The sequence below is a fragment of the Microtus pennsylvanicus genome, chromosome 18 (assembly GCF_037038515.1).
Source record: "Microtus pennsylvanicus isolate mMicPen1 chromosome 18, mMicPen1.hap1, whole genome shotgun sequence".
NCBI classification, from domain to species: Eukaryota; Metazoa; Chordata; class Mammalia; order Rodentia; family Cricetidae; genus Microtus; species Microtus pennsylvanicus.
The window spans coordinates 34,269,522-34,293,412 of NC_134596.1; the positions used below are offsets into that span (position 1 = coordinate 34,269,522).

Consider the following 23,891-nt stretch of genomic DNA (forward strand, 5'->3'; position numbering starts at 1 on the left):
AGGCATGGGGGTCGGGGGGGATGATGGAGAATAAACAGGAACACTGAGGTGGACAAGTAAAGCCCCAAACGCTGTGATTAGCACAGTAGTTCTAAGCAAATGGGTACGCCTGTGAGAACCAAAAAGGAAAAGAGAATAGAAGAGGAAAAAGAGGAAGGAACTGTTTAAAGATATACAGGAAATGAAATTGAGTATGTTCTTAAAGGCTTTAAAAAAGTCATCCAGACTTGGCAACACATGCCTTTCTAAAGCATCCTTTAGAACCCTATGTTCACCGTTATATCCGTATAGTTTCCCCTTTAGGGCTCAGTACAACAGATAGGCTCAGAAGCCATGTCCCCTCCTCTCTGTTCTGAACCCCAGCTGTCCCCAGAACTATTGAGAGGACTTGTCTTTGCTCAAAAACTTTGTTCTTACGACCCCCATGGTAGATCCATGTGGTCCAGCTCTTGGGATGCTGAGGCAGGAGGTACACCAAGAGTTCCAGGCCAGCATAGGCTACACAGTGAGACTCTGTCTCCAAATAACTGGAAGAGGGGGAAGAAGGAATGGAGGGAGAGGGGGTAGGAAAAAGAGGGAAGGAGAAGAAGGGAAGAAGGCAAGAATGTGGGTCACACCTACTAGAACCTAGCACTGGGGGGGGCGGGTGTCAAGAGCCATCCTGGGCTCCATAGCTTAGGGCTACCCTGAGCTACAGAGTGAGCTTCTGTCGCGAAGAAGAGGAGGAGGAAGGGGAAAGAGGAAGAGGAAAGAAGGGAGGGAGGGAGGGAGGGAGGGAGGGAGGGAGGGAGGGAGGAAGGGAAGGAAGGAAGGAAGGAAGGAAGGAAGGAAGGAAGGAAGGAAGGAAAAAGAAAAAGGAAAGAAAACTGTGTCTCAGGCCATTTTCTCTTCCCAGGGCCTCCCCTTAGTCTGTAAATGCAGGAGGCTGGTGAATTCACACCAAATCCATTTCCAAAAAGCACACTTCATCCAGGTAATGAAGTTGAGAGCCGTATAAAGTTTCCTAACCCAGAAAATTGAGATGATACTAAATTCCCTATCGTCGAGTTGCAGAGCAGTAAATAAAATATGGCCATGTGTCCCTCTGAATATATAATAATCAAATGTGTTTCTGTCAATTCTCCTGACACTACAGACAAAAAGGGAAAGGAACTTAGCTATAATCTCTCTCTTCTGGGCACAACTCCTTTACATTTTTATACTCACTTTTCGAATCTTTCAATTTGCATAGCCTTTTGTGTATGTTTTATTGTCAAATTGTGTATTTAAAAAGCAAGGGTAGCATAGCATTACAGACGGGCTCTGGGGCTGCTGGTATTTTCTATCCGAACTCATGGTCTGCGTGGAAATGGCCACTAGACACCCTCCACACCGGCTCAGTGTCCCGGCTACTCAAGACAAGAGACAGTGTGTGCTGAGGTGGCCTCAGTGACGCCATCAAGAACTATTCAGTGGTGTCACCCAACCCAGGAGCTTTAGCTATCCTGACATAAGCAAGAAAAAAGACAATAAACAACCAACATTGTTTAACCTTAGATTTACTAAACATGACATCAGCTGGGAATCCTCACATAAACCTATAAATATCCCCTGCCACTGGGATACCATGAAGCATTAGGATGGTCAGTGCTGTTCTATAGAATTTGAAATCAGGACTTCCAGGTAGGGTTGCCAGAGAGCAGAAAAGAGAATGCAGCAGAGAGCCAGGACAGAACTTAAATTTCAATTTCAGATATTAATAAGTACATTTTATTATTTTCACACACATAATCGAATGTATGCCTCCCAACAAATACTGTGTGAGACACATAGAAAAACTTCCTTGTGTGTGTGGTGACAGGAATGGGCCCTGCACATACCAAGCAGAGCTACTTATGCATAGGAACAATGTTTTGAATATAAGTGTGGCCTGGATGTTATATGGGACATAGTTACACCAAAATGTTGTTTATCTGAAACTCAAAAGTGACTGAGTATCCTTTATTTTACTACCCAGGAAAGTGTGAATGGTCAGGTCATGCTAGAAACAAGCCTGTTTCTCCCACCCAGAAGCTGTGAAAGAGATGAACAGGGCATGACAGACAAGAAATCTCTGGCAGATCCAAAAGGATCAAATACTGAATAATGACGGCAACCAATAGAATTTCAAACTAGTATTACTAGGTTGGAGTTCTTCAGAATCAGGATGAGAGTCTAGCAGAGATCAAACTGGTTACCCAGCTCTGCAGGTAAGGCCATCTCCCCTCACCAGCCCCTGAGCAGTGAGGATGCTCCTCCAACCCCAGCCCTCCAGTGTCGGTCGGGTGAAGGCTGTGCAGGTTCTTCACCCTGCTGCCCTTAGGGACAAGGACGACAGTGCTTCAACACCTCCCTCTTCTTTGCTTAACCTGCTACTGTGCCCAATGAGTATATATTAAACCGAAAGCTTTTGATCCATCTTTCCCCCCAACAAGGGGCTGTCCCAGGGAGCTCATTATTGCTAATTACAAGGATGCAATTACTAACCATTACTATAATCAGTGCTGCAATCTCGCTTGCTTTACATCGGATGCTAATTTCGTATTATTGCAAGTTAATGACTCTCCTCAGCCATCGATGTCACACACCCACCTGGGCTGGGTTACTCCTCTTGCATCAGGATATAAAGCCCAACATTTTGTTACGTAGCCCTTTACAGGCTATAAATATCTCAACATGTGATCTAATGGGGCCCTCTGACAACTTCGTGATCTAGACTGCATCGTTCATCAGGTTAGGAAACCAGAGGTTAGATAATGGTGTGACTCACTTTGAGTCACACCAGTGAGTCACAAGGTAATGACTTCAGCCCTGGAGACTTTGTTTTGCCAAATACAATATGTTTTCTCGGGTTTCTGGGAATTTAGATCATGATCTTCACGCACTGTATCAGGAGCGGGGCTAAATTTTTCCATGCAGAATTTTATTTCATCTTTTCAGCAGCCCATTAGATAGGTATTGCTATTCCCAAAATGAAGATAGGAAACTGAAGCTTCTCGAGGTTAATCTGTTAAAAATCAAAGAGCTGGGAGATGGCCCAGTGGTTAAGATTACTTTCTGCTCTTCAAGAGAACAAAGGTAGGTTCTCAGAATCTACCTGTTGGGGTGACATGTCAGGGGGAGCCTGGACACAGAGACACCGAACACACACCTATCATTCAAGCTCCAGGGATCTAATGCCCACTTCCGGTCTCTGCAGGCACCTGCACATACCTGGCATACCTTCACACACACATGCGCGTGCACACACACACACGTTTTTAACATATATAGTATAGTTAATGAGTAAAAGGGCACCTACATTCATTCAATCCAGGTCTTAGCTGTGCGTGCTGGTGCATTCTGGTTCCAACACTCTAAGGGCTAGATAGACAGAGAGTTATAAGTCCGGGACCAGGCTGCTTACATATTATATTTGTGACGGTGCTTATATGAACAAACAAAAAGTCCATTTGCACAGAAATGGTACAGTGCACAGCAACCAGACGTTAATGAACTACACAGCTTCAGACATCTTTCTGCAAAATTTATTAAATAAAGCAAGGGGAAGAAGAGGAAGCAGTATATGAAAAGGGGGTAGGGGATAGAGTCCTACATCTGTAAATGCCATAAAACATTTCTGGAATGCTAGGAAACAAACTGGCAACAGCAGTTGGCCCTGGAGAGGCTGTGAGAGTTAGCTTTCTCTAGACAAGAACATAACCGCCAACTCTCAAATTACATCCTCTTCTCTTCCATGAAGGCTCCAGAGACACAAGGAGAGCGAGACAGCTTTTCTCATACATTGAGAGATCATCCTTTAAAGTAACTGCTTGGAGGCTGGGGCTTTAGCCCAGTTGGTGGAGTGCTTGCCTATATTCAGGAAGTCCCAGGTTCAATCCCTGTCGTGGCTAATCTTGGTTATCAGCCTGACTGCATGGAATCAACTAAAATACAAGGTGCTGGGCACTCCTTGATCAGATTATTGGAAGCACGAAGACTCACCCTAATGTCGACAGCCCCTTCTGGTGGCAGCTGAGTTAAGAGGATATGAAAGAGTCTTGCTTTGTGTCTGCTTACCTTCACTCTCCCTGGCAAGTCCACCTATCCTGCTGGCAGGACACTTCGCTGTTATCAGAACCTACTTCTTCGGACTCCGACATCACTGAAAATCAATAGCTCTCCAGGAATCTTCCAGGCCCTCAGTGCCAGACTGGTACTGCTGATACATCCAGCTAATGAATTAAGCAACTACCAGACCCTCGGGAGTCTACCAGTTCAGCCATTGTTGGACTACCTGGATCACATCCTGTCAGACAATCTAATAAGTCCCCTTTTGATACATATTGATAAGGCTAGAGAGATGTCTCCGTGGTTAAAAGCACCGGATGCTCTTCCAGAGGACCCTAGTTCAATTCCCAGCATCCACATGGTGTCTCACAACCATCCATAACTCCAGGAGAGCCAACACCCTGTTTTAGCTTCCAAGAGCACTGGGCACATGTATGTACTGCTCCTTTGCAGAACTTTGGCTAATATAGTCCCCCAAAACTGCATAAAACTTTTAATCACAACACTTAAGAGGTGAAAGCAGGAGTATCAGAAGTTCAAGATCATCCTCAGCTAGGGTAAGAGTCAGCTGAGGACACATGATTAACTTTCACCAAAAGTGGGGCAGGAATATCAAGACAACACAGCTTGTGACCACGTCGGATGACTAGAGTTTGCCCCACGTGGTAAAAGGAGAAAACAAACCTACAAGCTGTCCTCTGGTATCCACATGCATGCTGTGGCGTGCACACACATACACATTCATGCCACAGCACGCACACACATACAAACGCATGACAACAATCTGAAAAACAACCTGAGAAACAGTTCGGTAAGAATACTTCTCGTACAAACATGAGGACCCGAGTTCATACACCAACACGTGTAAAAAGACAGATCTGCCACACGTGCCTGAAACCACGGCACTGTGGCGGGAGAGACAGGAGGCTTACTGGCCACCAGACTAGCCGCCAGTACAGTGAGAGACTGTCTCAGAGGAAAGGGCTGGTGGCCCCATGTCTCTCTCTAACATCCACACAGGCAAACACGGACATGAGAATATGCACACCACAAACACCCAACTCCTTTCTTTGTCTGCCCTGCCCTCTCCCTTCCTGGGACCAGACTGTAAGGAGGAAATGGTGTCCACCTCACCTCTGGAGCTGCCCTTTCCAGCGCGTGGGGCACACCACAGCTGTCCCTGTTAAACCCTGCTGAAGGACAGCAGCGTCTCAAAGAAGGATTTGGGGTTTTTTGTTTGTTTGTTTGTTTGTTTTTAGACTGATATCTCTAGAAAGCAAGCCTCTACTCTCTGAAAGCAAAAGCCAAGAACAAACACGATTTTTGACACTAACAAAAGCAAAGCTCAGCCGGGCGGTGGTGGCGCACGCCTTTAATCCCAGCACTCGGGAGGCAGAGGCAGGCGGATCTGAGTGAGTTCGAGACCAGCCTGGTCTACAAGAGCTAGTTCCAGGACAGGCTCCAAAACCACAGAGAAACCCTGTCTCGAAAAACCAAAAAAAAAAAAAAAAAAAACAAAGCTCTCACGCATTTGTATAGTTTAGGAATCTGGCCGCACTCTGCCAAGGCATCTTCACCAAGAAGCAGGCAGGAGGAACAGCACTGGGCAGCAAGGAGTGACTCTCCTCGGGCCAGGCTACACCTAAGGGATGTTACAATGGTCCCCTGACTCTAAACCAGAGCTGCTGCCTTACCAATAAGGTCTCCAATTATAAGTCCCTACCAGGCAAGGCCAGGGCAGCTGGCTGCTGTGGATCCGTGCTTTGGATCTGAAGTGGAATGAGATCTAATGTAGACCTCAGAATACAGGGCTGGGGATGTAGCTCAGAAGACAGAGTGCTTACCTAACACACACCAAAGAAAACCTGGGTTCGATACCCAATAGCACTGATGGGGGAGTGTCATATATCAATCTGTTGATTTCATTGGTTAAGCAATAAAGAAACTGCTAGGCCCATTTGATAGGCCCACCCTTAGGTGGGTGGAGTAAACAGAACAGAATGCCGGGAGGAAGAGGAAGTGAGCTCAGACTCCACAGCTCTGCTCTCGGGAGCAGACGCCTCAGCAGAGACGCCATGCCCAGCTCCCAGGCAGACGCACGTGATGAAGCTCCGACCCAGGATGGACTTAGGCTAGAATCTTCCCGGTAAGACCGGTGCTACACAGATGATAAGAAATGGGCTAGTCCAGGTGGGAGAGTTAGCCTAGAAGAGGCTAGGTAGAAATGAGCCAAAGCAGTGTTTAAAAGAATACAGTGTCCGTGTAATTATTTCGGGGCATAAGCTAGCCGGGCAGGCGGCTTGGGGTTTTGGGGACGTAGCCCCGCCGCTGCTCCATATTACAACATAGCACATTAAACCAGGCATGGTGGCAATCACATCTGTAAACCCAGGACTTAAGGGATGAAGACAGAAGAATCAGAAATTCAAAAGCAATCTCTTATATATAGCAAGTTTGAAGCCAGCATAGCTTATATGGAGATCCTGCCTTTAAAAAAAAGAAAAAAATTAAAGCCTAATAAAAAATGAAAATAAAGCAGGCCTAAGGTCTCCACAACAAATTTTCAAAAATCCAGACAAAATATCTTCTTCACATGCTGTATTTTATACTCTTATTTCTTAGAAACAGGAAGTAGATTTGAAATCAAACAGGTTAAGAAAGGTAAAAATTACTCAAATTACTCCACAAAATTGCATTTGATCGGCATTAAAGCCAGCAAACCTCTGACTGCTTCTCAGTGTGCCTTCCCCTGCACAGTGACAGCCTGGAGGGCACCACACTGGGACTCCATTTCCACCAAGAGTTGAAGAGGGAGCGCTGGGCAGAGCCAAAGTCCTTGAGCCGTCCCCCCCCCTCCCCCCAGTGGCTAACTCAGGCAAAACTCTTTTGTTTCGTGCCATCTGGGGGCAGGTGCTTGAGAAGATTTTTCATACACCTGCAAATCCTAGCATTTTGCTTCCTGGGGAAGAGAGAGAAACAGTCCTCCTGCTCGTTAATCCTCGCTGAGGTGGGAGCTACTGTCTGCAAAACATGTTTGCTGAACAGCTCTAAAAAAGGTCCTTCCAGCCCCAACTTGCTGCTTCCGGCGTCTGTACAGGCAGGCTCCCTCCTGTCCTCCATTTTCAAGCACAACACTATTGCCAAAGTCTGGGGTTGGCCCTGCAATCCTCTAATCTTTTCCCTGCAGAAGCCTCCCTGGGCCCAGCTGGACAGGAAGGGCATCCTTATCTACCTCTTCAGTCTCCTGCCTCAACCCCCATCTCCCACTGCCACACCCTACCCCACCTTCATGCCCCCCACTGCCACACCCTCTCCTGCCACCCACATCCACCCCCACCTCTGCACAGCTAATCATACAATGCAGCTGGTCAGTCAGCCTTAGGTCAGAGCTGGTCTCCAGAATGGGTTCAAGCACTTCCCTTGGTGTTCCTACATCCCAGAGGCCAGAGACCCACCAAAGACAGATGCGTCTCTTCCCTGCTGGAAGACTGCACGTCAGGCTGACCCCTGTTCTCAGCTATTTAGATCCCCTTTCCACTGGATGCAGGAGCAGCATTAAAAAAGAAGCGCTTCCAATGCTCTCAGAGACAAATGGATGAGGACAAACACGGGGATTCCAAGTCTGTCTCCCAAGCACAACTATTCGCCCAGAGCCTAGATGCTTTATACACTGGCCCATTCCATCTGTAGAACAGTCCTCTGGGGAAGGATTTACTAAACACCGTCACTACCAATAAATTTAAGAGCTGGAGTGGATAAAGAAAATATAACGCCTGCACAATGCATAAGCTTTAGTCCAGCATGAAGAAGAATAAAAAGTATGACATTTGCAGGAAAATGAAGAGAACTGGAGGTGATCGATCATGTTAGGCAAAATAAGCCAGACTCAGAAAATACTGCATGCTTCCTCTCGTGTGCAGAACCTGCATTACACGTGTATACACATATGTACACGCATGTGACATGCAGAAGACAGCTAGTGGGAGGGACAGAAGAAAACAGCAGGAGCGAATGTGGTCCAATAAATGTCATTGTCAAGCCCACCACTTCATACGATAAACATATACATTTTTTTCTATTATTTTGTGTAAGAGAGAGAGAGACAGAATGCACAGGTGGGCGTCAGCCACAGCACGCGTATGGGCCCGAGGACAACTCTCGGGAGCCAGTTCTTGCCTTCCACCACGGAGGCAGGCTTCCCTCTTGTTTCTGCATTCTGAACTGCATACTTCCGCTCTCTAGCTGGAGAGGTTGAGGACATTCCCATCTCTCCCTCCCAGCTTTCCACAGGAGTACTGGGGTCATACATGCAATCCACACCTGACTTTTCACGCAGGGTCCAGGGAACAGAGGCAGGTCGTCGGGCTTGCCACAATAGCACTTTCACCCGCGAAGCCATCTCCCTGGTACTGCAGGGGAAAATCAAGTGTCTACATCTGTAGAGCACTTCTAGATTCCTAAGTGCTTTTCGTGTGCATTAATTTACGTGTGTCCTGGCAAATTCCTATGGAAGAGATGGGGTACAAATTCTCGCCTAACACAGAGAGAGAGAGAGAGAGAGAGAGAGAGAGAGAGAGAGAGAGAGAGAGAGAGAGAGAGAGAGAGAGAGAAGAGAGAGAGCGCTTGCCCCAAGCCATATGTCACCTGCAGATTTTCTGTCAGAAATGCATCTTTAACACCCCCTCTGCTCCACCCTTGTCCCTCCTACACCATTGTGGCTCAGGCCTTCAATAGCTCGCCTGCAGCAGTCTACAATAGACTTCTAGCCCGGCTCCCTACTGCCTGTCTACCAAGTATTTTTACTCCAAGGACCTACTAATTCTCAGCCTTACAGACAGGTTGAGTTTAAATTCCTTAGGTGAATATAAGAAGACTCTTAAAGACTCACGCACACGTCCATCTCTCCAACCCCCACAGAACTCAAGCCACCACCACACAGGTTTGCCTCGAATACCTGCTGCGCTTTAGCCCAGCCTTCCTCTTGCTGAAGGGCTCCTTCATCTTCCCAGATGAAGCTCCCAAGACCTGTGGATGCGGTCTCTTTCTCCCTCCCCTAGCCATTGTAAGACAGAGCCCTGTCATCCAGCACACTGTAAATAGCATCCATTGTCCTTAGACTCCGAATTTCCCAAACTAGAATTCAGTTCAGGAAATAAGCTTCGGAAGTACCTTTCCAGGAATTCTAGACCTTAAGACATCAAGTTAATCAAGAAGCCCAGCATAGAGCTGCAGGATACAGTCACAGGTCTGTGTGAAAGACAGTGACGGATAAAGGTCACCAAGAGATGAAATCTGAGGAAAATCCCGAGTAAAACAAATAATCAAATTCTGGGAATCTTACCCCAGGAACAAGATGTCTAGGAACCAAAGGCAAAAGTCCAAACCTCGTTTAAGATAAATAGCTAAATAATTGAGCACTGGCATTTAACCTAGAGATGACAAGGTGACATCCAAGCATCAACAAATGAGGAACAAGGAACACAGCTCCCCATACCACACTGTCGTCGATATTCATCAAAGGCCTTAGCAAGGTCCTCCCTCCTCTGACCTTGCAATTCTGCTTCTAGGAATGTTCCCAAGAAATGATTCCAAGATATGCACAAGGAAACGTTGATAAGAAAGTTCATTCCAGGATCCCTGGGCCTAGGTCCTTATGACGGAGGGGCGAATAAACTTATCTCCTACGTTACACAAGCAGGTACACTTTCAGGGAGCCCATGAAGGATGTGTGATGCTTAATGTTGACAGGGCCTAGAAGCCAAGCCTCTGGCCAGGACTGGGAGTATCTAGAGTCCTTGACTGAGGAGGGAAGACCCACCTCAACGACTTGACCCAATCAAAAGGAAAGCTGAGTACTAGCATTCAGGGCTCCCTGCTTCCGCTGCAGAGGCTACGTGACTGTGGTCTCAAGTGCCTGTCGCTGAGACTCCCCGACTGTCATGGACTGTACCCTCAAACTGTGAGCCAAAATAAATCCTCCATGAGCTTTACGTCACTTCTGTCAAGTATCACATCAGAACAACAAGATGAGTAGCAATACGTTAAGGAATTCATGCTTGGGAAAAAGCACATTTTTAAAATGTTTACCTCAGAGTGGTGGTAATAGGGAGTTAAGCAGGCATTATCAGGCTTGGAGGCCATTGAAGAGAGACTTCCCCTTCACTGTGGGCTTTGGACCCCATCTCCCACCTTCCCAGGTAACTCTAAAAAAGGAACTACCACATCTTTCCCTGTTTAAGATTTAAATTATGATACGAACAGGTAAAGGTTTCAGGGCTTTGCTAAAGTCCACTAAGGAAAAGTCCCAGTCAAAAGAACAGAACATTAAGTTCTGCCTCTGGCCTTTGATGAAAAATGGGATCCTGATTCGCTCTAGAAATGAAAACATTACATACTATTGTCTCCTCCCTTAAGAGTTAACCTAGCCAGGCTTGTCAATCACCTGCTCCAGAAAGGACTCCCTCGGAAAGCGGATTCATCTGAGGACAGAGCTCAGGAGAGGGGAGGAATAATTATCCTCCCAGTGAGGTAATGCACTTCTGCGCACAGCACCCGCCCTCTGAGCAGCCACTCGCAGTCCCTAGCAGCACCCTGTGAGCCTGTCTGCCTTCTGAGTTCTGACTTCTTTTTCTTCTGGATACTGGTCAGAGCCTTTTGTGGTTTCCCTGACACTCTGGGCTTTCCCCACTTTTTCTGAAGTTCCCTCCCCGATTCTGTCATGTAGCTGCTTACCTCGACCTCCACAGCTGAACAACTGCCATTCTCAAATCCAGACTCAAATTTCTGTCATCTTCTTCTCCATCTCCCTCCTCCCGGCAGCTGCCAAGATTTACAGCTTGCCTACCCTGTTATTTTTTCTCCTTTCAAACTGTAATAAAATTGTTCTTTATCCTTTTTTAGTCCATTTTTTTTCCAAGACAAGGTTTCTCTATGTAGACAAGGCTGGCCTCGAACTCACAGAGATCCACCTGCCTCTGCCTCCTGAATGAATGCTGAGATTAAAGGCATGCGTCACCACTGCCCACCCTGAGGTCCATTTCTTTCTTTCTTTCTTTTTTTTTTTTTTTTTTTTTTTTTTTTTTTTGGTTTTTCAAGACAGAGTTTCTCTGTGGTTTTGGAGCCTGTCCTGGAACTACCTCTGTAGACCAGGCTGGTCTCGAACTCACAGAGATCTGCCTGCCTCTGCCTCCCAAGTGCTGGGATTAAAGACGTGCGCCACCACCACCCGGCTCCCTGAGTCCATTTCTAAACTGCTTCATTACCAATAAATATTAGGAACCCAGAAGGGAACCCTGATTTCCCTGGTAACAGTAAGATTAGGAATAACTTACTCTTTTGTTTATACATTTACATATTCCCCCTGTTTTCTTCAATAGACGACTCTAATAAGCAGGACTTATTTAGAAAGGGTGGGCAGTTATCAAACTATCATGGGACTCAATGGTGGTAAAAGAGACGCAGGTGGGTTCACAAGTACAAAGCTAGCGACCATTCATTCACATCCAGATGGCTCTCTAGGACACTGGCTAACCAAAGCCATAGAAGGCAGGGGGTTCCGCGCCGGGATTTCACTTTAAGGGAAGAACTGAACAAATGGAAAATGTTAACCGCACAAAACAACGCTCATTCGAGTAAAGAACTGGCAGCAAGCAACACACATGTCCACGGAGGGGGTCGCCATGCAGAACACACGCCATGCTATGCACGGAGCCGTCAGCAATGCCAGTTATGAAAACTGTGCAGGAACATGAAACAATGTGAGCACGAGGAAACAAACGCACAGAGCTGCATTGTCAGGGCCGCAGTTATGGATGTGAGCAAGGGCATTCTGAAATAAACAGCCTCTGTATTAGAATTAGGGGATTCCAGGCATGTTGTGGTTTAAATTTCATCTTTTTATAAACACTATCACACGTGTTTCTAACGTTAAGAAACAGGAAAATAAATTGACCATCACTGCCAGCATACAGCACGTCCCTCCATCTCTTTTTCCTCTCTGATGGCACTCACCTTCAGTACCATCACTTGGGAGGCAAAGGCTGCTGAAGTGCTTGCTCTGTGAGTTCGAGGCCAGCCCACTTTACACAAAGAGTTCCATCCAGCCAGGGTTGCAGAGTGAGACTGTCTGGGAAAATGAATAAATAAATGACAGCAGGGAGCTGGAGGGAGCTCAGCAGTGACTTGCAGAGGGCCTGACTGGAACTTGACTTGGCTCCCATTACCCACACCAAGTGGCTGACAACTGCCTGTAACCTCCGGCTCCTGGAGATATGACACCCTCTCCTGGCCTCCAAGGGCACACATATAGTGTACACATCCATACATATGAATAAAAATAAACTAAATTTTTCAAAATATACATATATAAATAATCCAAAATAATGACAATCCTTAAAAGATATTACATAAAATTATTTCAATTTTTAAAAAAAAAACAGGGAACATAACACATGTCCTAAATGAAAACATTCCAGTGATTTGTTTCAAGGTCTATAAAGAGACATCAGCTAATGTCCATTTTGAAGCAAAGAACAATAAGTATGCCACCGTGACAAAACAGAGAGATGGCTGCTCAACGTGTCTAGCACTGAAGATGGGCTCCCGTCGATACTGGTAAAGTCAGAGCGAAGAAGCACCGGTACTAGTGTGGAGTATCTGGAGAGCAGAAGGCATTTATAAGACTCTGAGAGCAGACAGAGTGGCATACTATGTCCAGATCAGAAAGGGCTTGAAGGGAACAGATCCAATCTGTCGTTTGTCCAGAACATTTACCCTCCTGTACACGGCTCACGTCCTTCTTCTGTTCTTCCCCTGCTCCGACCTTCACTGGGGCCAAACTCCTCTGCAGACAGCAGCTGCAGAGGCTTCTCCTCCCCCACCTCCCCCACCTTTCCTCTGCATGTAGTCCATGCTCTGCTCTGGGTCCTAGTGAGAGGGCGCTGGGTGCAGATGCCACAGAGCGGATCTATTTCTGCAGAAGTGTGAACCTTTTTGTGCTTCCGAACAATGGGTGCCCACAACGGAAACCTTCCATTCATCAACGGTATGCCTGTCTGCCTTGACACTGCCCTCTGCTTTTATGGACTGGTTGAGATGTAGTATGTCACCAACAGAGCAGCGTCCCTTGTGGTCAAGGAGGCACGGAACTTGGCGTTTGCCTTTCGAAACCAGCCCTGTACAAGATGCAATGTGACTCCAGCACAACCTGCTAATGAACCAAGCCAATCCGTCATTGCAACCTGCAAATCTTCCTTAGGGCTCCCCGCTGCCTTCACCCAGTCATCTGGACGGGGAGATACAGAGCTCTGGTTGAGAGAGAATTCAAACTGCTTAAGTCACGAGCCCATCTCTGTCAGGAGTTAGGTGGCCTTGGGCAAATTTTCCTAACCTCTTGGTGGCTATTCTTTTATTATTCCCCCGCCTCCGTGTGTGTGTGTGTGTGTGTGTGTGTGTGTGTGTGTGTGTGTGTGTGTATGCATGTGTGCATGCATGTGTGGGTGGGTACACTCACCTATATGCATGCATATATGGAGGTCAGATGTTGAGTTCAGATGTCTTCCTCTGTCATTTTCCACCTTATTTTTTGAGACAAGGACATAAACTGATCAACATCAAAAAAAATTATTTATATGTGTTATGTGGACATGATTATGTACCTACATGTTATGTTTCTGCAAATGGGTGCAGGTCCCTGCAGAACACAGTAGACAGCATTCAACTCCCTGTAACTGAAGTTACTGGTGGCTGTGAACCACTCAATGTGGGTGCTAGGAACAGAATTCCAGTCCTCTGAAAGAGCAGCCATCTCTTGCTCAGAGAGATGCTCTGAGCCATCACTCCAAAACCCCGATTAACACTTGAAAAAGATTTCCTGGGTCCCTAGAAGAGAGGGCATTGTGATAATATGTACAAGTACAAACAATAAGAAAAAAATTAAGGAGGCTACTCTGAAGGCGTAAGTCACAAACAATGCCACACCGGTTTGGAATTATGATTAATAGGGTGGTATTTATTTAAAGGGGAAAAAACTTACAGATCACTGTCAGCCCTCTGCGTAACCAGGAAGGAAGTCAAGTCACCGGCGGAGCAGGAAGTGAAGAGAGAGAGGAGAGGGAAGTGGCCGCTTTTTTAAAGGGAGAGAGACCACGCCCCAAGGGGCTGGTATCTCAGCGGCGATAGGCTGGAGGAGTGGGAGGACCTCCCGTAACACCTCCCCCTTTTGTTTAAATAAGAGAGTTCTAAACCAACTATGAAATTATATACAATAAGTACAAATATCCTATTCTAACTAGCTTAGGTCTTGTATAATAAATAAATTGGCCAAGTCATGAGAGAAAAGTAACTACATCTATATAGTCTTCAACCCCATCGAAGATCTGAGAAGGGAAATAATGTTACCTGGTTAATTAGGAAGTTCAGTAAAACAACTTCCAAAACATGCAACAAATCACAGAGACAACTAGCTACCTAGGCAATCACCCAAAGTCACATTAGCAGTGTTGAAGCAACCAACTTTGGCTAAGGCCTAACATAACTGACACACCATTTTCAAAGGCAAGCAACTTTTCAAAACTATCTTACCCTGTCTTGGCAAGATAAGACAGCCCTGTTTTATCCATTGATGCATGCTCTGTATCTTTGTCAGTGGTTGAGGTATGGGCATTTCTTTGCCCCAAGGCCAGTTCTGCCAAAAGGAAAGGCTCCAGGTGGAGTGTCTTTGGTGCTCAACATTCTCTCGGGAATAGAGTGGTGTTGCCAGGAGCAATTGTGTCTCACTACCACAAAACTCTGAGTTAGATTAAAGGCCATTTTCTACAGCTCTTTGAAGAAGTTGAAGACTATCTATACTGAGTATAATCTCTATATATCTAAAGAACCTGATTAGTCTAATTATAAATGACAAACTTAGATGACTATTAGTCTATATAATTCTCAATATCTATCTAACTTAAAGATTAAGACAATAAACAACTGTGAAACAAATGAGGACAATGACCTCCAAATATAAACAATGTACAAATATACATTGCAGTAGGTAAATATATATCAATACACAAACATTATATAAGTATCTTAATCAGAGGTAGAAATGTACACAGCAATATGGTAAATATATACAATACAATATATGTCAATACATAAAAATGTTTTAAACAAGGTAGAAACATGCATGCATACAATAGTCAATATAATTTAACTTTGTATCAATATACAAGAATCTATACCAATATATTTGTCTAAAAACAGTAACTCACAATTACAAATCTATTATCCCATCATCCCTCTTTTTTTTTTTTTTTCAAAATGATCCCTGAGCTTATAAAATTCCTCCCCCAACCCTCAATCGTATACTAATTATAATCAACCCCTAAATGATGTCCCTAAACCCAAGGGCAAACTTTACTGGGAGAGGGGACGTCGTCCTCTAGAATTACTTCCAGCTGTCATGGGGGCGACGTTCTTTCTGGGGGATCCTGTGAAAGTAAAATGATGGTTAAATTTCAAGATCAAGTCTTTTAATATTGCCAATAGTCTCTGAGTATTTTGTGCAGGTCTGGCCAAAATGTTGTATAAGATGTGCACCATTTCAGCTAACCAAGTTGGAACTGTCTTGTGCAGCTGGTACCCAAAGCAGGTCTTGTTGTAGCGCTATCAGTATCATGACGTCATATCAACCAGGTGGAGTTGTTGTTATGGGGCCCCATCTTCTTCCTGGAAACTTCAAATGTCACTTCAGGAAAAACTCATTGTTCATTATGAAAAACTTAAGCATTAATCATATAGACATATATATATATTCAATGAAAGACATGATAGATATATTCAATGAAAAGTATGATAGATATGAAGAAAAGCAAAGATGTTTTCTAAACTCATATTTCTTTCTGTCCCACATCATGGCTCTTGACATGAGACAGAAACTCCAGAAACTCTGGGTTTTTCTCTTACTAACAGGCTTGGAATTGGAGAGGGACTGAGCCAGAGTCCAACTTCAAAACCAGCTTTATAAATTTAGAAATATGGTTTAATATTACTTACACATCCCATTCAGTTTTCTTGATATTTCCTATCGGGCAGGTATTTTTCCATCTGTCAGTATCCAAACATCCAGGGTCCCTTGAATTTCTCAAAGATGAGTGTTTTCCTGTGGAGATAAGAACAGAACCCTGCCCCCATTCTATATGTTTTTCTTACCACCTGTATGAATATAATCATTGTGGATGAGTTGTCATTTCTCCTTTCCAAGAGGTTTCTCTTCTTCAAATCGAAACTTTATTAATTTTGATGGTATCCACAATTTTTCTTCTCCTGTGGAAACAAGAGCAAAACCCCTTCCCCAACGTAGCACATCTCCTGGCTTCCACTGAGAGGTCAGCACATCTTTGAAATAAATCGGTTGATTTAGTTCAGCAGACTTTTCCATTATCCAATGTCTCTCTGCTGCTGTCGTTCCTTTCTCATTAGCGTTAAGAAAATTCAAGGTTAATAAAGCATTATGTAATCTATTTCTGGGGGTATTTTCGGTCCCTTTCTGTTTGTTCAGCATATCCTTTATAGTACGATTTGATCTTTCTATAACTGCCTGACCTGTAGGATTATTTGGTATACCTGTAATGTGTTTTATATTATAATAATCAAAAAAGCGTTTCATTTTCTTAGATACATATGCTGGACCATTATCTGTCTTTATTTGCGCAGGTATACCCATGATGGCCATAACTTCCAATAAATGTGTGATTACTGAATCAGCCTTTTCTGAGCTCAGGGCAGTAGCCCATTGAAAACCTGAATACGTGTCTATGGTGTGGTGTACATATTTTAATTTACCAAATTCTATAAAGTGGAACACATCCATCTGCCAGATTTCATTTCTCTTAGTGCCCTTTGGGTTACTCCCTGCAGGCAACGGTGTTTGATTATAGAAAGAACAAGTAGGACATCTCTTTATAATGTCCTTAGCTTGTTGCCAAGTAATGGAAAATTCTTTCTTTAGGCCTTTACTATTGACATGATGCTTCTTATGAAATTCTGAGGCCTGCAACACACTTCCAATCAATAATTGATCAATCTCAGCGTTGCCTTGGGCTAGAGGACCAGGCAGACCTGTATGGGACCGGATGTGTGTTATGTACATCGGACAAAGCCTGTTCCTGATTATGTCTTGTACCTGGATAAACAATGAAGTCAACTCTGTGTCATCTGGTATAAATTCAGCGGTTTCAATATGCAAGATAACTCTTTCTGCATATTGTGAATCTGTAACTATATTAAGAGGTTCTTTAAAATCCCTTAGCACCATAAGAATGGCATATAATTCTGCCTTCTGGACAGAATTATAAGGGCTTTGTTCCACCTTACTCAATTCATCTGACTTGTAACCTGCTTTCCCTGATTTATTTGCATCAGTATAGAACGTACGGGCTCCAGTTATTGGAGCATCACGTACAATTCTAGGAAGAATCCAAGAAGTTCTTTTTATGAGGTTAAGTCTACCACTTTTGGGATAGTTGCTATTAATTTCTCCCAAAAAATTAGCACAAGCTCTTTGCCACAGTTCATTGTCTTCCCATAACTTTTTTATTTCTTCAGTAGTAAAAGGCACTATAATTTCTGCTGGGTCTATACCTGCTAGTTGACGAAGTCTCAGCTTACCTTTTATAATTAATTCAGAGACTTTTTCCACATAAGTTTTTAATTTTTTACTTGGTTTATTAGGTATAAATATCCACTCCAAAATAATATCTTCCCTCTGCATTAGAATCCCTGTAGGAGAAATTCTGGAAGGCAATATGACTAGGATGCAGCTAAGATTTGGGTTCACCCTATCCACATGTGCCTCCTGTAATTTTTCCTCAATCATTGTCAGTTCCTTTTCTGCTTCAGCTGTCAGTTCTCTTGGACTATTCAAATCTTTATCACCATCTAAGGTTTTGTTTAAATGAACTATTAGATCAGGTGTTATCCCAACAGCTGGTCGTAGACTGGAAATGTCTCCTAACAATCTTTGGAAGTCATTAAGAGTCTTTAACCGGTCTCTCCTAATTTGTGCCTTTTGCGTTTTAATTTTCTCTAACCCTATTCTGTAACCTAGGTAATTAATAGAATTTCCTCTTTGAATCTTTTCAGGGGCAATTTGTAATCCCCACCTAGGCAAGACTTTCTTTACTTCTTCAAACATCCTTTCTAAAGTATCTTTATTTGAATCAGATAACAAGATGTCATCCATGTAATGATAAATAATGGACTTGGGGAATTGTTTACGAATTATTTCCAATGGCTTACTTACAAAATATTGGCACAGTGTAGGACTATTGAGCATACCCTGTGGGAGGACAGTCCATTGATATCTCCTATTGGGCTGAGAATTATTATAAGTAGGCACTGTGAAGGCAAATTTTTCTCTATCCTTTTCTTGTAACGGTATAGTGAAAAAACAATCTTTCAAATCAATAACTATAAGAGGCCATCCTTTTGGTAACAGAGAAGGCAAAGGAATTCCAGATTGTAGTGAGCCCATAGGTTGAATTACTTTGTTGACAGCTCTTAGATCTGTCACCATTCTCCATTTACCAGATTTCTTTTTTACAACAAACACAGGAGAATTCCAAGGGCTGGTTGATTCTTCAATGTGGTGAGCATCTAGTTGCTCCTGCACCAGCTGTTCCAATGCCTGTAGTTTATCTTCAGCTAGAGGCCACTGTTTGATCCATATTGGCTTCTCAGTTAGCCATTTTAAAGGTAGGGCTGTTGGTACCTCTAAAGGTTTGGTATTTGCTGTATGTTCTTGTACAGCCTGAATGGCTAGTGACCTTTTTCCATAATACCTCATCATATACTTCCCAGAATTATGAGTTCCTGGAACTACAGGAATGTTAATCTGGGTATTCCATTGCTGTAGCAGGTCACGGCCCCATAAATTTATGGCAATATTGGCTATATATGGCCTTAGTCTTCCTATTTGCCCTTCGGGCCCTATGCATTCAACCCATCTTGTGCTTTGTTTTACACGAGATAGGGTTCCAATTCCCAGGAACTGAACATCAACCTCTTGAAGAGGCCAATTCGGATGCCAAGATTCTGGGGTAATGATACTTACATCCGCACCTGTGTCTAATAAGCCTTCAATAAAAGTGCCATTTATACAGACTCTTAGCTTTGGTCTTTGATCATTAATAGAAGTCTGCCAAAATATACGTTTACTCTGTCCAACTGGGTTTTTTGACTCATCCTCCACATGGATTTCATCATTTAGACCAGTATTACTTTTTACAGCAGAAATTGGAGCTTTTAATTTTCTTGGTGAGGCACGTTCTCCACTGTGACTGGGAATGACTGGGCCACTGTTGGCTTGGGGGCCTGCGAGAGGCCCCTCAAGGAGTTTCCCGACGGTATCGGGTTGCCTTGTTTGTCTGTTGTTGACCTGCATTCATTGGACCAATGTCGGCCTTTACCGCATCTCCTACATATACCTGAAGGCCTAGGTCTCCTATCTTTGTCATTCCCAGAGGAGATAATATTCCTAGAAATTCTGTGCCTGCAATCCCTTTTCAGATGTCCTAATTTACCACAATTAAAACACCTGGCAGTTTGATGTCTCCTCATTGCTGTGGAAATCGCTTCTCCTACCCAAGATTCATCGTTATAGCTAAACGTCTCAACATTCATCGTATGCTGAATCCATTCATCCATAGGTGCTGATCTAGACTTTAAAGGCCCAATTATCTTTTTGCATTCTATGTTTGCATTCTCAAAAGCTAGAGATTCAAGAAGTGTTCGTCTAGCTTCTGGGTCTGTTACCCCTATGTCCAGAGCCTTAATTAATCTTTGCAAAAAGTCAATAAAGGGTTCTCTCTGTCCCTGCCTAATTCTGGTATATGATTCAACCCTTTTTGCTGGATCTTGTATCCTATTCCAAGCATTTAAAGCTGCTTGGTGACATAGACACAGTACTTCATCATCATAAAGAGCTTGGACCTGTGGATCAGCATATTCTCCTGCACCAAGAATTTGGTCTTGGGAAACCTCAATACCTTTTGCTCTTCCTTGCTGTTCCATATGTTTGGATTCTTCTCTAAAATAAATTCCAAACATCAAGGAAGGTCCATTATCTAAAACTGCAGACACTAACTGATGGAAATCATGGGGGGTAGCTCTAGCATTAGAAGCCCAAGTCCTTATCATTTCCTTTACGTATGCAGAGTGCAAGCCAAAATTAACAATAGCTTGCTTAATTTCTTTTAGATCATTCATTGCTATTGGCGTCCATCTAGCTTCTCTGACTCCCTTTGAGCCTTTAGAAGTTGACGCTTTGTCAGAATTAAGTATAGGGTATGCTGCTAAAACCTTTGGTAAGCCAGTTCTAATAGCTGGTGTTGGCATTGTATCCTGTCCTTGTGCCTTATTACTCTGTTCACCAGCTCCAATCATTTCTTCAATCATTTCAAGTCTTTTTATTATTGTCTCTTTTGAATCCTTAATCTCCTGACCTGCATGAGTTTCTAGTAAAGATTGTATGGTTCTTAGGAGTGCCATGATCTTCCTAAATGATAGAATATGCAAAAGAATACTAAAACCTAGTAACCAGTAAATTAAGTTATCCCCATAGTCATATAAACCTTGCATGATATAACCCATTGTATTGGTAACCAGAACAGTAAAATTCGCGTTGGAAACGGGAACTGCCATATTACCTATTATCCAGCAGGTGGCGCTGTTGCCAAGTCTCGACGAAAACACGGTCCTGTTTCAGAGTCCGCCTAGTATTTGTTAAAAACTGGAAAATGTAAGTTGCTCAACAAAGTAAATGTAATTAAATCAATTCCAGAGATGGAACCAGAAACCAGAATCCAGGGGTAGAGAAGAGCAACCTGGAAGCCGCTTATGCCTCCACGTGACAGAGTCACCCTGAGGGGTTGCAGCTTTCAGCAACCGCGTGCTCTGGTTCGCGCCACTTAAGAGCTGTGCTTGCAAGGGGGATTTAAAAACGACTCAGAAAAGAGCAAACCAGGCGGGCAGAGACTACGTGGGCCTGTGGAGTTTAAATCCACAGGCAGCGGCTGAGGAAGCAAGGGCTCCCGCCAAGCTGAACAAGCACCCGCCAAGCCGAACTTGCGGCCGCCAAGCCGAACTTCCGGCTGCCAAGTCGAACTCGCGGCTGCGAGCCGGGAGAGGTTCTAAAACCAAACGTTGGGCGCCAAATGAAGGCGTAAGTCACAATCAATGCCACACCGGTTTGGAATTATGATTAATAGGGTGGTATTTATTTAAAGGGGAAAAAACTTACAGATCACTGTCAGCCCTCTGCGTAACCAGGAAGGAAGTCAAGTCACCGGCGGAGCAGGAAGTGAAGAGAGAGAGGAGAGGGAAGTGGCCGCTTTTTTAAAGGGAGAGAGACCACGCCCCAAGGGGCTGGTATCTCAGCGGCGATAGGCTGGAGGAGTGGGAGGACCTCCCGTAACACTACTCATACAGCCCAACAGAAAGATAATGTGGTCTGGAGGAGTAGAGGGGCTAAGCTGGGGGTTTTGAAGACAAGATAGAATTTGCTGGAAGATTGGGTGAGGATGGAAAAGAAAGAAGAACCTTGAAAAGTAAGGCTAGATATTTTGGTTTGAGTGTGTGTGTGGAAGGAGTTAAGTGCGGCCACTTATGGAAGCCAGAAGACTGGAGAACACAAGTCTGACGTCTCAAGTTCCAGCTAGACTGTGAAGCAGAAGGTCATTAGCAAAGGGTCGTTGTTTGTTATTTAGGGTTACTGGATTAGGAGGGGATAACTGTAAAGTAAGGAAGTAGAGAAGAGAGGGGTTATTTTGGAACAAAAGGGGGTGGGGCAGGCTCAGGATGCACTCTGACAAATCCTCAGAGAGGCGGACTGACGCTCAGAAAAGTAGAGTGCCAAAAGCCACGGTGATTCTTTTCAAAAGCTGGGGAGAGCTTAGTCAGTGAAACGCTTGCCGTGGAACAGCAGGGCCTGGGTCTGAGTCTCAAGAAGCCAGACATGGCGACTACCCGTGCTTTCAGTCCTAGCACTGGAGAAGCAGAGAGAGGCAGATTCTCAGAGGCTGGTGACCAGACCATTGACTTGGTGGGCTCCCATAAGAGACTCCCTCACAAACTAAGGAGAAAGGGCTGGAGAGATGGCTCAGCAGTTAAGGGTACTTGCTGTCCTTGCGGAGAGGCCCAGCTTCGATTCCCAGCACCCACGTGTTAGGCACATGAAGTCATGTAGGCAAACACACATACAAATAAGAAGATAAAAATAAGATGTGACTGAAGAGGACACAGATGTTGACCTCAGACCTTTATAGACATGCATTCATATCGACACAAACACATGTGCACCCATCCACAAAAGGGGCGCAAAAATCAATCAATCAATCAATATGTTCTTGCATCCAAACATGCTTACATAACTAAAAGAAGTAGCCTGAGATAAGACGCGAACGCTATCGGGTAACAGAGACAAGGACGGCTCTGGAGGAAGAGTGGGAGGTGATTAGGAGGAGGACAAAGAGTGAAGCCAAACCTACGGGCAATTTAGAAATCGATATTAGAAATGAGACGTAGAACGTTAAAGCTGTGATAGGGCTAGCATGTCAACATGTTTTTAATTAAGAAAGGAATTTACTTTCGAAGAGTTTAAGAGATAAAATTAGGCCCAGTGGTGATGGTGCACGCCTTTAATCCTAGAACTCAGGAGGCAGAGGCAGGGAGATAATCAAGTTCCAGGTTAGGCAGGGGTACACAGAAAAACCCTGTTGCGAAAAACAGACAGACAGAGAGAGAGAGAGAGAGAGACAGAGAGAGAGAGAGAGAGAGAGAGAGAGAGAGAGAGAGAGAGAGAGAGAGAGAGAGAATTAGAATCAGAAAAGTGGAAAAGTTCTTAGGAACTCCCAGGAGTTGGCTTATTCCTGGCTGAGAAACACAAGAGTGTGGTTACTTAGTACTGAGAATTCTCTGCATCAAAGTAGATTTAATGAGTGGAAAGGAGGGACATGACATAGCTCTAAATTGCAAAGGCCCTTACAGTAAAACTTAAAAGTCAGTAATGTCCCTCAAGGTTAAAAATAAACGAAACTAAACCGGTCTACAGAGGAGCCAGGTTCTTTCTAACCCCCTACGGCATCTTCTTGAGGCCACACCCTCACCATCACCTCCACTACACACAGCGGGTTGGTTCTCTGGAAAGATGCCAAGCCCAGGCTCTGAAGAGAACCACAACAAAGCTGAAAGAATCTTCAGCAAAGCTGAGCAGGCCAATGAAAGCATCCGTTCCCTTCTTGCATCCCTGCAAGCAAGCTCTGTTCTTCATTATAGACTGAATTTGCTTCCAAATGTCACTGATGTTTGCAATATAATATGTCAGTGGCTCCATTAACTGTGGGACCCTCAGTGGTTGTTGCCTTTTTATGTTCAGAGTACGGTTGTTAAGACAATGGAAGCACAGAAAAATTACGTTTCAAGGTTACCAGGAAAGCCAAGAAATTAACTCTCCAGTGCTTAAGAAAGCATCAGAAAGACTTTTGAAGGCCAGTGTACCTTCCAGAAGACTAGGATGGAAATGAAAGCATGCAATAGCTGGGAATTGTTCTTTGCTAGTTTTCTTAGGTTGCAAGTGGCCACATGTCCTATGAAGTGGCTTTTCAGACATGACCAGCTTGTCCCATGGCCACACAATGCCACTCTGCCTAGCTGCATCATTCCATAGCTTACCATTGCCTGTTCCATTCTATTCCTGATTTCAGGGCAATGAAGAGTCATCCCCTACAGAGTCCTTCTGGTCTCTCCTTCTCTGAAGTTTCATGAGACCAGGTTATATGAAC

General features: G+C 44.3%; 1 protein-coding gene across 2 annotated transcripts in view; it reads right to left on the reverse strand.

The window, feature by feature from the left end:
* Window positions 1-23,891, reverse strand: part of Rab30 (RAB30, member RAS oncogene family) — a 74,683-nt gene that overhangs the window by 15,916 nt on the left and 34,876 nt on the right. The window contains exon 2 of one of the 2 annotated variants that reach the window (XM_075952325.1): window positions 8,389-8,477. The exons of the other annotated variant lie outside the window; for it this stretch is intronic. The gene's annotated coding sequence lies outside the window, so the exon portion shown is untranslated. The remainder of the gene's footprint in view (window positions 1-8,388; window positions 8,478-23,891) is intronic. 2 annotated transcript variants of the gene reach the window in all.